The sequence below is a fragment of the Canis lupus genome, chromosome 5 (genome assembly GCF_003254725.2).
Source record: "Canis lupus dingo isolate Sandy chromosome 5, ASM325472v2, whole genome shotgun sequence".
Lineage (NCBI taxonomy): Eukaryota > Metazoa > Chordata > Mammalia > Carnivora > Canidae > Canis > Canis lupus.
This window is the reverse complement of record NC_064247.1, coordinates 46,033,610-46,049,882: the sequence shown is the minus strand read 5'-3', so window position 1 is coordinate 46,049,882 and position 16,273 is coordinate 46,033,610. Positions and strand designations below refer to the sequence as shown.

At 40.7% G+C, this 16,273-nt stretch overlaps 1 pseudogene; it reads right to left on the bottom strand.

Annotated features, from left to right (window-relative positions):
- Positions 1–11,148: 11,148 nt before the first annotated feature.
- Positions 11,149–12,454, bottom strand: LOC112647167 (60S ribosomal protein L4-like; annotated as a pseudogene).
- Between the last annotated feature and the right edge of the window lie 3,819 nt (positions 12,455–16,273).

Here is a 16,273-nt window from a genome sequence, read left to right as displayed (position 1 = left end):
GCGCGGGGCCGGAGCCGTCCGGATGAGGGCGCTCGGGAGGAACCAGGCCGCCGCGGCCGCCGGGGCGTGTGGAGGGCGGTTCACGCTGGCCACCGGGCCCGTGTCGCCCTCGTTCGCCGCGCTCTCGGGCGCACCGTCGTCGGTTCTTACATTCGCCTGGACGGGGACGGCCTCGGCCCTCGGCCCTCAGCCCTAGGCCCTCAGCCCTCAGCCCCTCAGCCCTCGGCCCTCAGCCCCTCAGCCCTCGGCCCTCAGCCCTCAGCCCCTCAGCCCTCGGCCCTCAGCCCTCAGCCCCTCAGCCCCTCAGCCCTCGGCCCTCAGCCCCTCAGCCCTCGGCCCTCAGCCCTCGGCCCTCAGCCCCTCAGCCCTCGGCCCTCAGCCCTCAGCCCCTCGGCCCTCGGCCCTCAGCCCTCAGCCCCTCAGCCCCTCAGCCCTCGGCCCTCAGCCCCTCAGCCCTCGGCCCTCAGCCCTCAGCCCCTCGGCCCTCGGCCCTCAGCCCTCAGCCCCTCAGCCCCTCAGCCCTCGGCCCTCAGCCCCTCAGCCCTCGGCCCTCAGCCCTCGGCCCTCAGCCCTCAGCCCCTCGGCCCTCGGCCCTCAGCCCTCAGCCCCTCAGCCCCTCAGCCCTCGGCCCTCAGCCCCTCAGCCCTCGGCCCTCAGCCCTCAGCCCGGCTTGGGGAGCCGCCTCGCGGGGACAAACCCGCCTCAGGTACCTCTCCCTGCGGAACCCTCAGCCATGGCGCCGCCCCCCGCCGCCACTTCCCTCATTTGCCATCTTTATTTCTTTGGTTCACTTCCCATTTGCGTTCCAGATGATAAAATCTATCTTCTGCTTATATTACTTGTTTAAAATTCACTAGGATCACCAGAGACTTCTATATTGTGAAAACTCAATAGCAGTCGTATCTTACAGGACCTCTAAGCTATAGTCAATATTATCGATCACTTCTGTCTCTCTTTTTTAATGTTTATTGCTTCACCTTTGAAGAGGCTTGTTTTGATGCCCACCTCCCCACACACACATCTCTCCCCACAAACACCACACATGTGTGTACATACGAATATGTATGTCTATATAGAGACATAGATGCCTGACCCTGGATCTAGTTGTTAAATAGATCTCGCCCTCATTTCTAAGAAAACGGATTTTGCTTCCTGTGGAAAAAAAAAAAGAAGTTGTTATATGTGTCTGGGCTACCCTGGCTAGCTAGATGTTTTCAAGTCTGCCTGTGGTAGTTCAGACAATAAGGCCCTAAGTGATGTAGTGCCTGATTTTTATTATCCTTCCCAACCACAACCACAAAATTCTAGCAGCTATTTCGGATTTTCCCCTCCTTTTGTCAATGTCAAAATACAGTGAAGAGCTTCACGATCCCATCCAACTTGATAACAATTAGAGTTATTTTTATACCCAATAAAAAGTGCCATTGTGAATGGCCCATCCCATAACTCAGTGAAATTATAGAATGTAGTCAAAAGATGCATTTTGCTGATAGTCATACTGATGGAGGCTGGGCCTCTGACCCTTCCCTCGTGGTTTTATAGGGGGACAAACATGTAGATTGTCAACAGATATATATAGCAATCACCAAGAAATTAAACCCATGACAGTCAACCAAAAATATTTCCTTGAGATCAGCTGTCATATGTTGTATTTTATTCTTTCCATTTAATCCTTTTCTTTCAGGACAAAGAAGTTTGTTGCTTTCTTTTCCTGCAACCAGAAGACCTGGGGGTAAAAGTGGGTGAGGGGTGAAGGAGGGGTAGGGAACAAATTTTTGAAATAGAGACATTCATCAATAGAACAGGATAGTTTGTTTACTTAGCTTTACTAATACCTCTGGCCATTCATTCTGGGTCCTCAATAGGAATTTCCCTTCCGCCTCTGACCCTTGGTAAAAGGCTCTTTTGGGTTTCAGCTCAATGCTTTTCTCGACATATTTTTCTTGGAAAATGTTGCCACTGTCAGAGTTTTACCTCCCACACATATTGTCATCCTTGGACCTTTTATCTCCCTGCCTTAAAAAGCATCTTCACTTCCATGTCCCCCATGCATCTGAAACTCAACATGCCTGGTTTATTTATTTCATTATTATTTTTTTATGAGCGGGCCGCAGCTGCCCTGGGACCATGGACCAGCTGCCGCCCAGGGCACACGGTCCGCCCAACATGCCTGGTTTAAACTCATTTCTCCGCTTCCACCTTCTGCCTCTGGGTTTCTTTTTCAGTTAATGAAATGATCACAAGATAAAAACTTGGGGATTGCTATAGACTTCTCTCCTTCACTTATGACCAGTTGATCACCAGAAGGTCTTATGGTCTTATGACCAAAAGACTTGCAATATTACCTTTTAGATGTCTCAAATCCATCTTCTCATTCCTGTTCTTACCATTACTTTGTATTATGAAGCCCTTTTAATCAACAGATGGGATTATACTTTTCTTTAATGACATCATTCACTTTCCTAAAATTCTTCAGAGAATCTCTGCCTAATAGATAATGTCCAGGTCATCATGCCCTTCATGTCAGCCCTCACTCACACTCTCCAACCGCATCCACCACAACTTCCCACATTGTGTCTAATGTTACCAAACTCCGTTTACCTCTCCACATGTAACCTTGGCTTTTGCCACTTTCTCTGTCTGGAATGCCTTTTCCCTTCCTCACTTGGCAAACTCCTATTCACCTCCTAAAACTCTATTCATGATTTCCACAAAACCTTCTCTGTGTGCCACAGACTCACCCCAGGGTGAGCTAAGTCTCAGCCTCTCTCTCTCTCTCTCTCTCTCTTCCTCTCTCTTCCTATGTGTATATGTATATGCAGTTATATTATATTGAAATTTTCTGTTTGCCCATCTGACTCTTCCACAAAACCTTGAAAGTATAATCCAATCAGACTACATCTTAGAGATATTTCATAATGTAGGACTCACATACCAATAGTTGCCACAATTTCTCCACCTTACACAAATGTTCCTATAATACATAGTCGTAGAAGATATGTGGAAGGAGAACTTTCAAAAGCCAGGAAATGTGAAGAATTCACCTGGAAATAAGTAGAATGCTCCATGCTCTGCCCATTTTAATCAGTTATAGGTAAACATTGGAAAATCCATGCATTTTCTACAGAAAAATGGCAGAGAAGTCAGTACTGAATGTAGTAAATTGGCTTTCTTCTTCAGGAAAAACTATACCAGGCTTCTTGTTATCTTGGGTGATGCCATACTACCAGTGGACTAATCGGAAATCCTTTCACCTAGAGATAATGTCCAGCATTAGAACTCCTGGTTCTCATGTTGCTATTTATGTACATAATTAAAATTCTGAATTAAAAAATGCTCCTGTATTACTGTCATAGAATCTGCTGTTAAAAAATAAACTTGAAAAATTTGTACATCGATGAATTCAAAATTAATAAAAAGGGAAGCTTTTATTAACAAGCAGGAATATCTTGAAAGAGTTGATTCTGAAAGAAGATGCTAGCTTTTTAAAAACAGGCTTAGTGAGGTATGATTGACATACAGTAAATTGAAATATTTAAAGGGTACAATTTGGTAAGTTCTGACACTCATGTAATTATCACTAATATTAAGAATGTGAACCAATCTGCCACTCCTCAAAGTTTTCTCATACCTCTTTGTGGCACTTCCTGCCTTCACTTCTCATTCCCAGGCAATCACTGATATGCTCTCTGTCATTATAGATTATTGTGAATTTTTTACATTTTTATGTAAATGGCATCATACTGTAAATACTTGGTTTTGCCCAGTTTCTTTCACTCAGCATTATTTTGAGATTGATTCGTGTTTTGTATATATGATTCATTTATCTTTATTGCCGTGTATTCCACCGTACAAATATACCACAATTTGCTTATCCATTCACCTTTTGATGAGCATTTGAGTTATTTCCAACTTGAGATATTACAAATATAAAAGCTGGTGTGGCAGATCCACCTGCAGATGACTAACAGTAAATCATGTATGATCACTGTATGTGATCCCTTGTATGATCCCCTCCCCATGAGTATGAATAAAACCTAAGATTTCTTTTTAGCCAATGGAATATGACAAAGGTGATTTGATAGTCACTCCTGTCATTATGTTACATTATCTAAGATTCCATCTTAGCAGACAGAGATTCTTCTGATGGCTTTGAGGACATAAGCTGTCATATTCTAAAAAAGGCTGCATGGCCAGGAACTGCCTGCAACCTCTAGGAGCTGAGAGTGACCTGCGTGACCGCCAGCCCCTGCGTGACCACTAGCAAAAAAAAAAAAAAAAAAAAACGGGACGGGGGGACCTTGCAGTTGTAGGCAACTGCAAGAAATTGAATCTTTTGAACACCAATAAAAAATGAATTTATAAAAAAAAACAAAAAGAAATTGAATCTTTCAGTAACTGTGTGAGTTTGGAAAAGGCCTGACTCCCAGAAAGGAGTGCAGCATGGCCAATGCCTTGACTTCAGCTTTGTGAGATCCTGAGTACCCAGCTAGGCCATACCTGGACTACAAAATAATAAATGTGGTTTTTTTTTAAATCTTTATTTATTTATGATAGTTACAGAGAGAGAGAGAAGCAGAGACATAGGCAGAGGGAGAAGCAGGCTCCATGCACCGGGAGCCCGATGTGGGATGCGATCCCGGGTCTTCCAGGATCGCGCCCTGGGCCAAAGGCAGGCGCTAAACCGCTGCGCCACCCAGGGATCCCCGGGTTTTTTTTTTTTAATGTGTGTTAAGTTGTTAAATTTGTGGCAATTTATTATGCAACAATGGAAGATTAATATAGATGATATGAGCATTCGTGTGTACATCTTTTTTTTTTTTTTAATTTTTATTTATTTATGATAGTCACACAGAGAGAAAGAGAGAGAGGCAGAGACACAGGCAGAGGGAGAAGCAGGCTCCATGCACCGGGAGCCCGACGTGGGATTCGATCCCGGGGCTCCAGGATCGCGCCCTGGGCCAAAGGCAGGCGCCAAACCGCTGCGCCACCCAGGGATCCCCTCGTGTGTACATCTTTGTATGGACATGTGCTTTATTTCCTCTTGGGCAAATACCTAGAATTGAAATGACTGGATCATATGGTGCATAAATTTTTTTTTAAGATTTTATTTATTTATTCATGAGAGACACAGAGAGAGAGCGGCAGAGACACAGGCAGAGAGTGAAGCAGGGTCCATGCAGGGAGCCCAACGTGGGACTCATCTGATCTGGGGTCTCCAGGATCAGGCTCTGGGCTGAAGATGGTGCTAAACTGCTGAGCCACCAGGGCTGCCCCAGGTGCATAAGTTTTTAAGAGGTTGCCAGACTGTTTTCCAAAGGAATTTTATAATGTTACATTCCCACCAGTGGTGTATGAGAATTCCAGTTTCTTTACATTCTGGCCAACACTTGGTATGATCAGTCTTTAAAGTGTTGGTCATTCTAAAGGATGTGTAGTGGTATCTCACTTTAATTTTCAATTCCCTGAAGCCTATGATGATGAGCATATTATCATGGGCTTATTTGTCATCCTTCTGTCTTTTCTGATGAAATATCTGTTCAAATCTTTTGTCCATTTGTTATTGGGCTGGTTGTTTTTGTATTATTAAGTTTTGAGATTTTTTTTTCTGTACTCTGGATATAAATCCTTTATCAGATAAATGACCTACAGATGCAAAATTTGCAAGCTAGCAACTAGGCTGCCACTTTTCATTGTCTTAACAGTGTTTGCAAAAAATAGAAGTTTTTAATTTTGATAAAATCCAACTTATCAATTTTTTTTCTTGTATAGATTGTGGTTTTGGTGGTATATCTGAGAAATTCTTGCCTGATCCAAGATTAAAAATTTTTCTTTTATTGTTTCTTGTAGAAATTTTACAATTTTATATTATCTATGTCTATGATACATTTTGAGTTAATGTTTGTATATGGTAAAATGTAAAAGGAACGGATCAAAGTTTGTGTGTGTTTCTCTTTCAGCATCCCTCCTTCCTTCCTTCTTTCCTTTCTCTGTTCCTTCCTTCCTCCATTCTTCCTTTCTTTTTCCTCCATCTATTCCTCCCTTTCTTGCTCCCTCCCCTTCTTCCTTCCTCCCTCCCCTTCTTCCTTCCTCCCTCCCCTTCCTGCCTTCATGTCTTTCCATATGGATATTTAATTGTTCCAGCAGCATTTGTTGAAAAGACTATCCTTCCTCCAGTGAATAATCTTACTACCTTTGTCAAAAATCAGTGATCATATATGTATGTATATATTTCTTGGCTCTCTGTTTTGCTGATCTGTGTATCTTTACACCAATATCATATTGTCTTGACTACTAGAGCTTTATTATATCTTAAGATAATGTTAGCTTTCTAGTTTTGTTATTCTTTTTCAATTGTTTTTACTCTTCTAGGTCCCTTACATTTTCATATGAATTTTGGAATCAGCCCATCAATTTCTACAAAAAAATTGTGTGGGGATTTTGATTGGGATTGCATTGAATCTATGGTTCACTTTGAAGAGAAGTAATGTCTTAACTATATTAAGTCTTCCCACACATGAATTCTTTATTTATTTGGGCCTTCTTTAATATCTTTTAGCAATACTTCATAATTTTGAATATCATGTGTTGAATATCTTTTGCCAGGTTTTTCTTTAAGTATTTAATAATTTTAGTGCTATTGTATATAGCATTACTTTTTAAAAAGATTTTATTTTATTGTATTCATGAGACAGAGAGAGGCAGAGGGAGAAGCAGGTTCCTCACAGGGAGCCCGATGTGAGACCCCATCCCTGGACTGGGATCATGCCCTGAGCCGAAGGCAGACAGACGCTCAACCACTGAGTCACCAAGGCGTCCCAATAGCATTATTTTTTAATGTTCAATTGTTCTTTGCTGGAATATTGAAATACAACTGATTTCTGCACATCAATCATATATCGATACATAGTTAATCTCATTTATTACTTCTAGGAGCTATTTTATAGATTCCCTCAGATTTTCTGCATAGAAATCTGCTATTTTCAAATGAAAACAGTTTTGCTTCCTCCTTTTTAATCTAGATGTTACTTCTTTTTCTTGCTTAGTGTGCTGGTTCAGAACTCCCATTACAATACTGAAAAGAAGTGGTGTAAGTGGACACCGTTTTTTTCTTATTCCTGAACATAGGAGGAAAGCAATCAGTCTTGTCAGTGAGTATAATGTTAGCTTATATTTTTCAAAGATACCCCTTACCCGACTAAATTCCTGCCATTCCCAATTTGCTATCAGTTTTTCATCAGAAATAGAAGTTAGATTTTATCAGATGCTTTTTCTGTGTCTATTGAAATAAGCATATGATTTTTCTGCCTTTATTTGTTAATATGGTAAATTATTTTTATCGTATTACATTGACTTATTTACTTTTAATATTAAATCAACTTTGCATTCCTAGGACAAAACCAACTTGTTCATTGTATATTATCCTTTTATATGTTGTTAATTAGATTCATTAATATTTTGTTTAGAATTTTGACATCCATGTTCATGAAGGAAATCAGCTATAGTTTTCTTCTAGTGTCTTTATCTAGATTTGGTATCAGAATAATGGTAGCCTTATAGAATGAATTGGGAAAAATCTCCTCTTTATAATTTTCTGGAAGAATTTTTGTAGAATTGGTATTATTACCTCTTTATATGTTTGGTAGAATTTACCAGTGTAACCATTTGGGCCTAGAATTTACTTTGCAGGATGGCATTAAATTACACTTTTCCATATTTTAAATGCCTTTATGGTTTTTAGCTTATCTATTTCTTCTTTAGTGATCTGTGGCAATTTAAATCTCTAAAAAAAAAAGATTTTATTTATTTATTTATTTGAGAGACAGAGTGAGAAAGAGATAGAGCACATGAGCAGGGGCAGAGGGAGAAGAAGAAGGCGGCTCTCTGCTGAGCAGGGAGCCCATGCAGGGCTTGATCCCAGGACCCTGGGATCATGACCTGAGGTGAAAGAAGATGCTTAACTGACTGAGCCACCCAGATGCCCCTAGTTTACATCTTTCAAGTAATTTGTTCACTTTGTTTAAGTGGTCTAATTTTTTGGCATAAAGTAATTAATAATTTCTTTATTATCCTTTTAATATCTATAAATTCTGTAGTTATACCACCTATATATTCTCTTGCTTTTCCTGATGAGTCTGGCTAGACGTTTATCAATTTTATTGGTTTCAAAGAATGGGCTTTTAGGTTGATTTATGTTCTTTGTTGTTTTTTGTTTCCTATTTTACTGATTTCTACCATAATATTTATTGGTTTGTGTCTTTTGCCTACTTTGGGTTTAATTTACCTTCTTTCTCCCTTAATTTGTAAAATGCAAGCTAAAGTCACAGCTTTGAGACTTTTCTTCTTTTCTAATAAAAGAATTTAGTAGGAATGCCTGGATGGTTCAGTGGTTTAGCACTTGCCTTCAGCTCAGGGCGTGATCCTGGAGTCTGGGGATACAGTCCCACATGGAGCTACCCACAGGGAGCCTGCTTCTCCCTCTGCCTGTGTCTCTGCCTCTCTGTGTCATAACTAACTAACTTTAAAAAAAAAAAGAATTTAGTACTGCCAGTTTCCTTCAAAATACCACTCAGGCAGATTGCCACTAATTACAATGTGTTATGTTTTAATTTTTATTCAACTCAAAATGCTTCTAATTTCCTTTTTGATTCTTCTTTGATTCACATGTTATCTAATTTCCTTTTGATTCTATATATTTTCACAGTAGTTATCTTTTTTTTTAAAGCTATTCCAGAGCTTTTCATTTTTTTTCTTAAAGATTTTATTTATTCATGAGAGACACAGAGAGAGAGAGAGGCAGAGACAGGCAGAGGGAGTAGCAGGCTCCATGCAGGGAGCCCGATGTGGGACTTGATCCTGGGTCTCCAGGATCAAGCCTTGGGCTGACAGCGGCACTAAACCATTGAGCCATCCAGACTGCCCAGTAGTTATCTTTCTTTTTTTTTTTTTTTTTTTTTTTAATTTTTTTTTTTTTTATGATAGTCACAGAGAGAGAGGCAGAGAGAGGCAGAGACACAGGCAGAGGGAGAAGCAGGCTCCATGCACCGGGAGCCTGATGTGGGATTCAATCCCGGGTCTCCAGGATCGCGCCCTGGGCCAAAGGCAGGCGCCAAACCGCTGCGCCACCCAGGGATCCCAGTAGTTATCTTTCTATTGTTGATTTCTACTATAGTCCCATGTGGAAAGAGAATATGCTATGTATGATTTTAATTCTTTTAAACCTATTGATACATGTTTAATGGTTCATAGTATAATCTAGCTAAGCAAATATTCCATATACATTTGAAAAACATGTATATTCTGCTACTGTTGAATGGGTAGTTCTATTAATGTCAATTAGGTCAAGCTGGTTGATTGTATTGTTCAAGTTTTCTGTATCTTCACTGGTTTTCTGTCTGCTTGTTCTATCAATTATTGAGAGAGATGTGTTGACCTCTTTGAAACTGTAGGTTAACCTATTTCTCCCATCAATTCAGTCAGTTTTTGTTTCATGTATTTTGAATCTTTGTTGTTAGGTTTGAAAACATTTAAAGTTATTGAATCTTCTTGATGAATGGGTGTATTTATCATTATAAAATGACCTTCTTTACTTTGAAATTTACTTTGTCTGATTATCATATAGACAAGCTAGTTTTCTTTTGATTAATATTAACATGGTATATCTTTTTCTATTCTTTTGCTTTTTTAAAAAAATATTTTATTTGTTTGACAGAGAGAGTGAGAGAGCACAAATAGGGGGAGCTGCAAAAGGAGAGGGAGAAGCTGCAAAAGGAGAGGGAGAAGCTGCTGAGCAGGGAGCCCAAAGTGGGGCTCTATCCCAGGACCCTGGGATCATGACCTGAGCCAAAGGCAGCCACTTAACTGAGGCATCCAGGTACTCCTATTATTTTGTTTTTAACCTATTTTTTTTACAGTTTTAAGAGCAAAGAAATAGTAAATATTTAGTATCTCTTAATTATTGTGACTTTTTGCTCTTTCTCTTTATTCAAAGCAATAGGACATTTCCTAATATGTCAGACCACATTCATTACCCAGCTATAGTTATATTCATATTTTCTATTTTTGGATGTAAACAGGAAAAATATACTAAAAATACATAAAAGCCAAAATGAAAGTGTTTATTTTTTTAAAGATCTTATTTATTTATTCTGAGAGACAGCGGCAGAGACACTGGCAGAGGGAGAAGCAGGCCCCATGCAGGGAGCCCAATGTGGGACTCGATCCTGGGTCTCTAGGATCATGCCCTGGGCAGAAGGCTACATTAAACCGCTGAGCCACCCAGGCTGCCCAGAAGTGTTTTCTTTAAACAAACAAAGAAACTGAATCAGTCATATGCTTACTAGCCATGTAACTTTGGGCGAATTACTTAACCTTCCTGCATCTTGGTTTCCTAATCAGTCAAGGATGGATAATAATGACACCTAGGTTCCTAGAGTTGTTGAGAAGACCTAATACATCAGTACATTAATATTTGTTAAGTGCTTAGAACAGTGCCTAACCCAAAATGGTGCCATATATATGTTGGATAAAATAAAAAACATGTTTTACTTCCTCCCAGTAATAATTCTAATGAAGTGTGAAAGAAATTCATTTTCAGAAAGCCTAATACATCTGCAGTTTTATGAAATGCCCAGGTGATTTTGGTGGAAATTATCAGTGGTTCTTTACACCAGTGAGAATAGCTACAATTAACAAGACAGAAAACAACAAATGTTTGTAAGGATGCAGAGAAAGGGGAACCCTCTTGCACTGTTGGTGGGAATGCAAGCAGGTGCAGCCAATCTGGAAAACAGTGTGGAGGTTCCTCAAGAAGTTAAAAATAGAGCTACCCTGCGACCCAGCAATTGCACTACTGGGTATTTACCCCATAGATACTGATGTAGTGAAACACTGGGACACCTGTACCCCAATGTTCATAGCAACAATGTCCATAACAGCCAAACTGTGGAAGGACCTGAAATATCCTTTGACAGATGAATGGATAAAGAAGATGTGGAGTATTACTCAGCCATCAGAAAGGATGAATACCTACCATGTACTTCAATGTGGTTGGAACTGGAAGGTTTTTTTTTTTTTTTTTTTTTTGATCAGGTCTTTATTTAAAATTAGCTGTCCAAAATGATTGACTTTTATAGAATAAACAAATATAAGTTTTTAGGCAGCAGGCTTCTTCTCTTCCATGGTAGGTTTCTTTTTGGCAGGTTTCTTGTCTGCTGCTGGTTTGTTGGTAGCCGCAGCCTTTTTTCCTACCAAAGGTTTCTTTGGCTTTTTCACACCAACAGCCTTCTTTCCTTTCTTCCCTTCCATGGGCTTCTTGCCTGGAACCCCCTTCTCATCTGATTTGGCTTCTAAGGCTGCTCCCATCTTATCCATCTAGAGTTTGTGATTCTTGGCCTGGCGAAGAATGGTGTTCCGGCGCATGGTCTTTGCATACGGGTTTAGCTTCAACATGATTCTTAGGTTCTTCAGTGGATTCTTCTTCAGGACTCTACGATGAATCTTCTTGCATGCTGCTCGGAGGGCCCTTTGGATCTCTGGGCTTTTCAAGATTCTGCTAAGGTCTGTATTAAGCATCTTATGCATGGGAAGGGTGTTACTCTTGAGGGAGGCAGCCTAACGCCAAGTGCCATACAGATCGTCTAACTTGGGAAAGCACTTTCAGTCCAAATGCAGAAACGTCCCACATGCCCACCAGGAGCAAGTTTCAGAATGTTCAGTTTGCTTACATTAAGTAAAGTAATTCCAAGGATGTTTCTGAAGGCCTTGATGATACCATTGTCTTCATTGTAGATGATGCAGGGTCCCCTGCTCTAGATACAACAACGGTTTCTCATTTTGCCTTTGCCAGCTCTCATTTGCTGAGAGGCACAGACCTTTTTGATATCATTCCAGGCTTTAAGTTTCTTAAGAAGCAAAACTGCCTCCTTGGTCTTCTTGTAGCCTTCAACTTTATCTTCAACCACCAAAGGAAGTTCAGGAACTTCCTTAATACAATGACCTTTAGACATGACCAGTGCTGGTAAGGTTGAGGCAGCCAGGGCAGAGCAGATGGCATATCGTTTTTGTGTTGTGTTCACTCTACAGTGCCAATGGTGCCAGGTTTTGGTTGGTGCAAACATGCGGCCTCCACGACACATATTTCCAAAAGCACCCTGGCCAGAATGGTGAGTCCCACTACCTCGAACTCTGGGAATTCGAGCCACGGCTCTGCCAGTACCCCAAGACTCAGCACTGGTTTGATGACCTGCTAATTCACTGACAGCATATGGCTGTCTGTTGTTTTTGCGCAAGTTGGTGTGAACAAAATTCACGATATCGGGTTGAATGGGAGCTTTAAACACAGCAGGCAAAGTAACATTTTTGCCAGATGATTCCCCCTTTTCGGAGTACACAGGTATCAACGGACGAGCACACGCCATCACGGGGAGAGGAGAGGGCCGGAACTGGAAGGTATCATGCTGAGTGAAATAAGTCAGTTGGAGAAAGACAATTATCATATGGTCTCACTCATATGTGGAATGTAAGAAATAGTGCAAGGGACCATAAGGGAAGGAGGGAAACTGAGTGATGAAAAATTAGAGAGGAAGACAAACCAGAGAGATTCTTAACTCAGAGGACCAAAGAGTTGCATAAGGGGAGGGGGGGGGGGGCGGGGGATGGGATAACTGAGTGACAGGCATTAAGGAAGCACATGATGAGATGAATACTGGGTGTTTATACTATATATTGGCAAATTGAATTTAAATATTTTTAAAAAGAAATTATCAGTGGCTGACACTTTGTGACACAATATAATCCCAATATTTATTTCAAATATGATTAACATGGCACAGGTGGTGCCAACTGGTGGTGAGAGTGACACTTTACAATGACGTCCCATGACTGAGTGCATAGCCTAAATGGGAGAGAGATGTCAAGTCTAAATTTGAGGTCCTGTGTGAACATGAGTCCTAGCCTCCTTGTGATAAGCCCAGGTGCTTTTAGAGAAGGCAGGAGAAAAGGAGCAGGAAATTCCATTTTTTTGGAAAATGTCCTATAATGTTTAGATTTATGTCACTAGAACCTTATAGTTAGGTTTTCAAATTGTGCTTTTTGGTTCAGATGCCTCTTTCCCTCCAGATGGCGCCAGTTAGCTGCCATATTCTATACTCTAGTCCAGGTGCACTGACGTCCACTGGAACCCAGGCACTCATGCTTTTAAAGACTTGCGTGGCCCATGAACATTTTATAAGAGAAGGAATCTTTTGCTTTCCTTTCCCAGGAAGATGTTTGCTCTGGAAAAGGTTTGTCCTGGGAAAGGTTTACTTAGAGGAAAATAACCTAGAGCTTACACATTATGCACATTGATGAAATCATAGAACCAACCTCCTAGAGAAATTTGTCAGTCCTCACCACTGCCTTTGGGCAGGACCACACAGACATCATCCTCTTGTAGATGAGAATGAGTACAAAGAGAGAACAGTAAAGCTCGGTTTTTTGTTTAATGAATTCCAGACATCGTGCATCCACTGGGAGCTGCTTTGCCTCCTACCTGAGGTAAGGAGAAGGTCTCTAGGGGCTGGCAGAAAGCCAGAAGGCTCTAGGCCTGTCCCCCACCTACAGAGACTTTGGCCTTCTGGCTTCTCGCCTACAGCCATGGTTGTCCCTAAAGAGTAAATGACAAGCATTGTTGGGTGGGGTGGGGGACCACAGGAGACCCCATCCTGTGCATATCTGTTTATTTGTTTATTAACAAAGGATATAAGGAGACTCAGAATTTAACTATCTTGTTTTGTTTTGTTTTGTTTTGTTTCTGGAGTCCCAGAATTAAATTTAAGCCACTGCCTCCAGAGAGTGAGATCTAAATCTTACCCAAATATTCAATCCCAGAAGGAATATTCAATATTCACCTTCCAAGAGGGAGTTCTTTTTAGCTAATCTGATTCCCAGATGCAAAAGCATAAGCCCACTTGATTTGAGGTTTTCATCATAAAAGATGGAGAACAGCTGGCTTTCATTTTCTCAACAGTATCCCTTAATAGATCTGAAGGCTAGTTTTAAGTGTTCCATACTCTCCTGTCCGTACTAACCAACCCCAGCCTTTGTTGCTTTTTGTCATGCATGGCCTGATTGTCCAAACCCTCTTTCTGACTCTTCATCTCACTTTTAAGTCCTAGAGACCAGATTAGACTTGAAATGAAAAATGATCATTCTAACAACCAAGGATAATTATATTTGCAAGTTGAATTCTGTTTCAGCAATATAATTGCGATATCCAATCTGATCTCCGGAGGCTGTTTATGTGTCTCAACGACTATCTCATGTTAACGATGCTCTACTGATAGAGATGAATGTTTTCTCTAGAGAAAAGGTCATACATAACGGATGTGTCCACAAGCTGCTATCCATTTTGAAGTCAAACTACATAATTAAGTTATTGTCCTGGCTAAGTGTATATATAATAGTTTATAATAAGTCTAAAATAAACTTCAGTCTATGTCACCAATAAAGGCTATTAATGTATTACTTTAACATTCAAAATGTTCAGGAATAACTTTGAGTTCTAATATCATGTGACCACTAGAAGTAAACTTTTTTCCACATTCATCTATGACGCACAGAAGACCTAATAGAGGATTAAAGAAATAGAGGTTTATTTTTCTCACAAAACAAGGAACCCTGAGGTGGGAAGTTACTGGCACTGATCCAGCTAGTTATGTAATGATGCCATCAAAGACCAAGCCTTTTTTGTATTTCCACTCTGACATTTTTAGATTGTTGGCTTTTACCCTCAGATCTTTTGCTTCATAAGTACAACATAGCTGCTAACGCTCCAGACTTCGCCCCTGTGTTTCACCTTTATGTGGAAGAAGGAGAGAACAGGAAAGGGGAGTGATGCTGGCTGCCATTCCTCTGTCCCAGAGCAAATGCCTACCTCAAAGAGATTCAGTGTCTTCAGTGTTAGAAACCAAAACTGATAGCAAATTTAAAGTCAGTCTTGTTAATAATTTATCCATACATTCATTGTTTTTATTCATTACTGATTAAATAGGTAGTTTTCAATATCTTTTTTAAAAAAGATTTTATTTATTTAATTATGAGAGACAGAGAGAGAGGCAGAGACACAGGCAGAGGGAGAAGCAGGCTTCATGCAGGGAGCCCGACGCAGGACTCGATCCCAGGTCTCTAGGATCAATACCCTGGGCCAAAGGCAGGCACCCAACCGCTGAGCCACCCAGGCGTCCCTTCAATATCTTTTTGCTACATTTTAAAATGCATTTAATAACTGATAAGGGGAACGCCTGGGTGGCTCAATGGTTGAGCGTCTGCCTTTGGCTCAGGGTGTGATCCCGGGGTCCTAGGATCAAGTCCCACATCGGGTTCCTTGCGGGGAGCCTGCTTCTCCCTCTGCCTATGTCTCTGCCTCTCTTTCTGTGTCTCTCATGAATAAACAAATAAAATCTTTAAAAAAATAACTGATAAGGAAAAAAAAATAACTGATAAGGGAGAAAATGGGTAATTTTATATATGTGATAATTATATATATATATATATATATATATATATATATATCAATTTGTATTTTATATTTTTGTACTTGCAAAAATGTCCAGGTCTCTTTGACACAGATGGGAGACAGGGAATTGAGACTATAGAATTCTAGGAATTTACATCTTGGTTGGGTTACCAAATATCCTGGCTGGCTTAGGACACAAGCTTTTAACATCTCCCATGAGACCGGTAGATGTAAAAAGAGTCATGATATGGAGCCCTCTGCGAAGTAATTTCTTTTGAATCATAAAATAACTTAGAATGAATCAATAATGGGATGATTAGGCCCATTCTTATCTCAGGATTTGTAGACTTCAATGATGTAGACAGTCTGTTGACATGTCATAAACTAAGGTGTGCTTAGACCACAGCACACTAGCACACAGCAGCATCAAGGCTGGTGAGGCCCAGGGTGGCCCCAGAAAGTGAAGACTTGATGTCAGCATCCAGTACAAGTTGCAGGTCTAAATCCAAGAGATCTTGATGGGAGAACGAGGTACTCCAAGATCCAGAGCAATTTAGATCATTATCTAAGAGTAGTAAAGTGCTGTGTCCTAGAGCTAGGGAGTTGGTGGGAGGACTTCCATTCAAGACCAACCCTGGCAGAAAAACTCTGAGTTGCAAAACTGCTTTCACTCTTAAATAAGAACATTTTGAGGCTTTCATCTAAGTTTCCCAGACTTGGGCCCTGTGTTGATTGCCTTAGTGATAAAATAAGTCCAGTGCCATAGTCCCATATTAA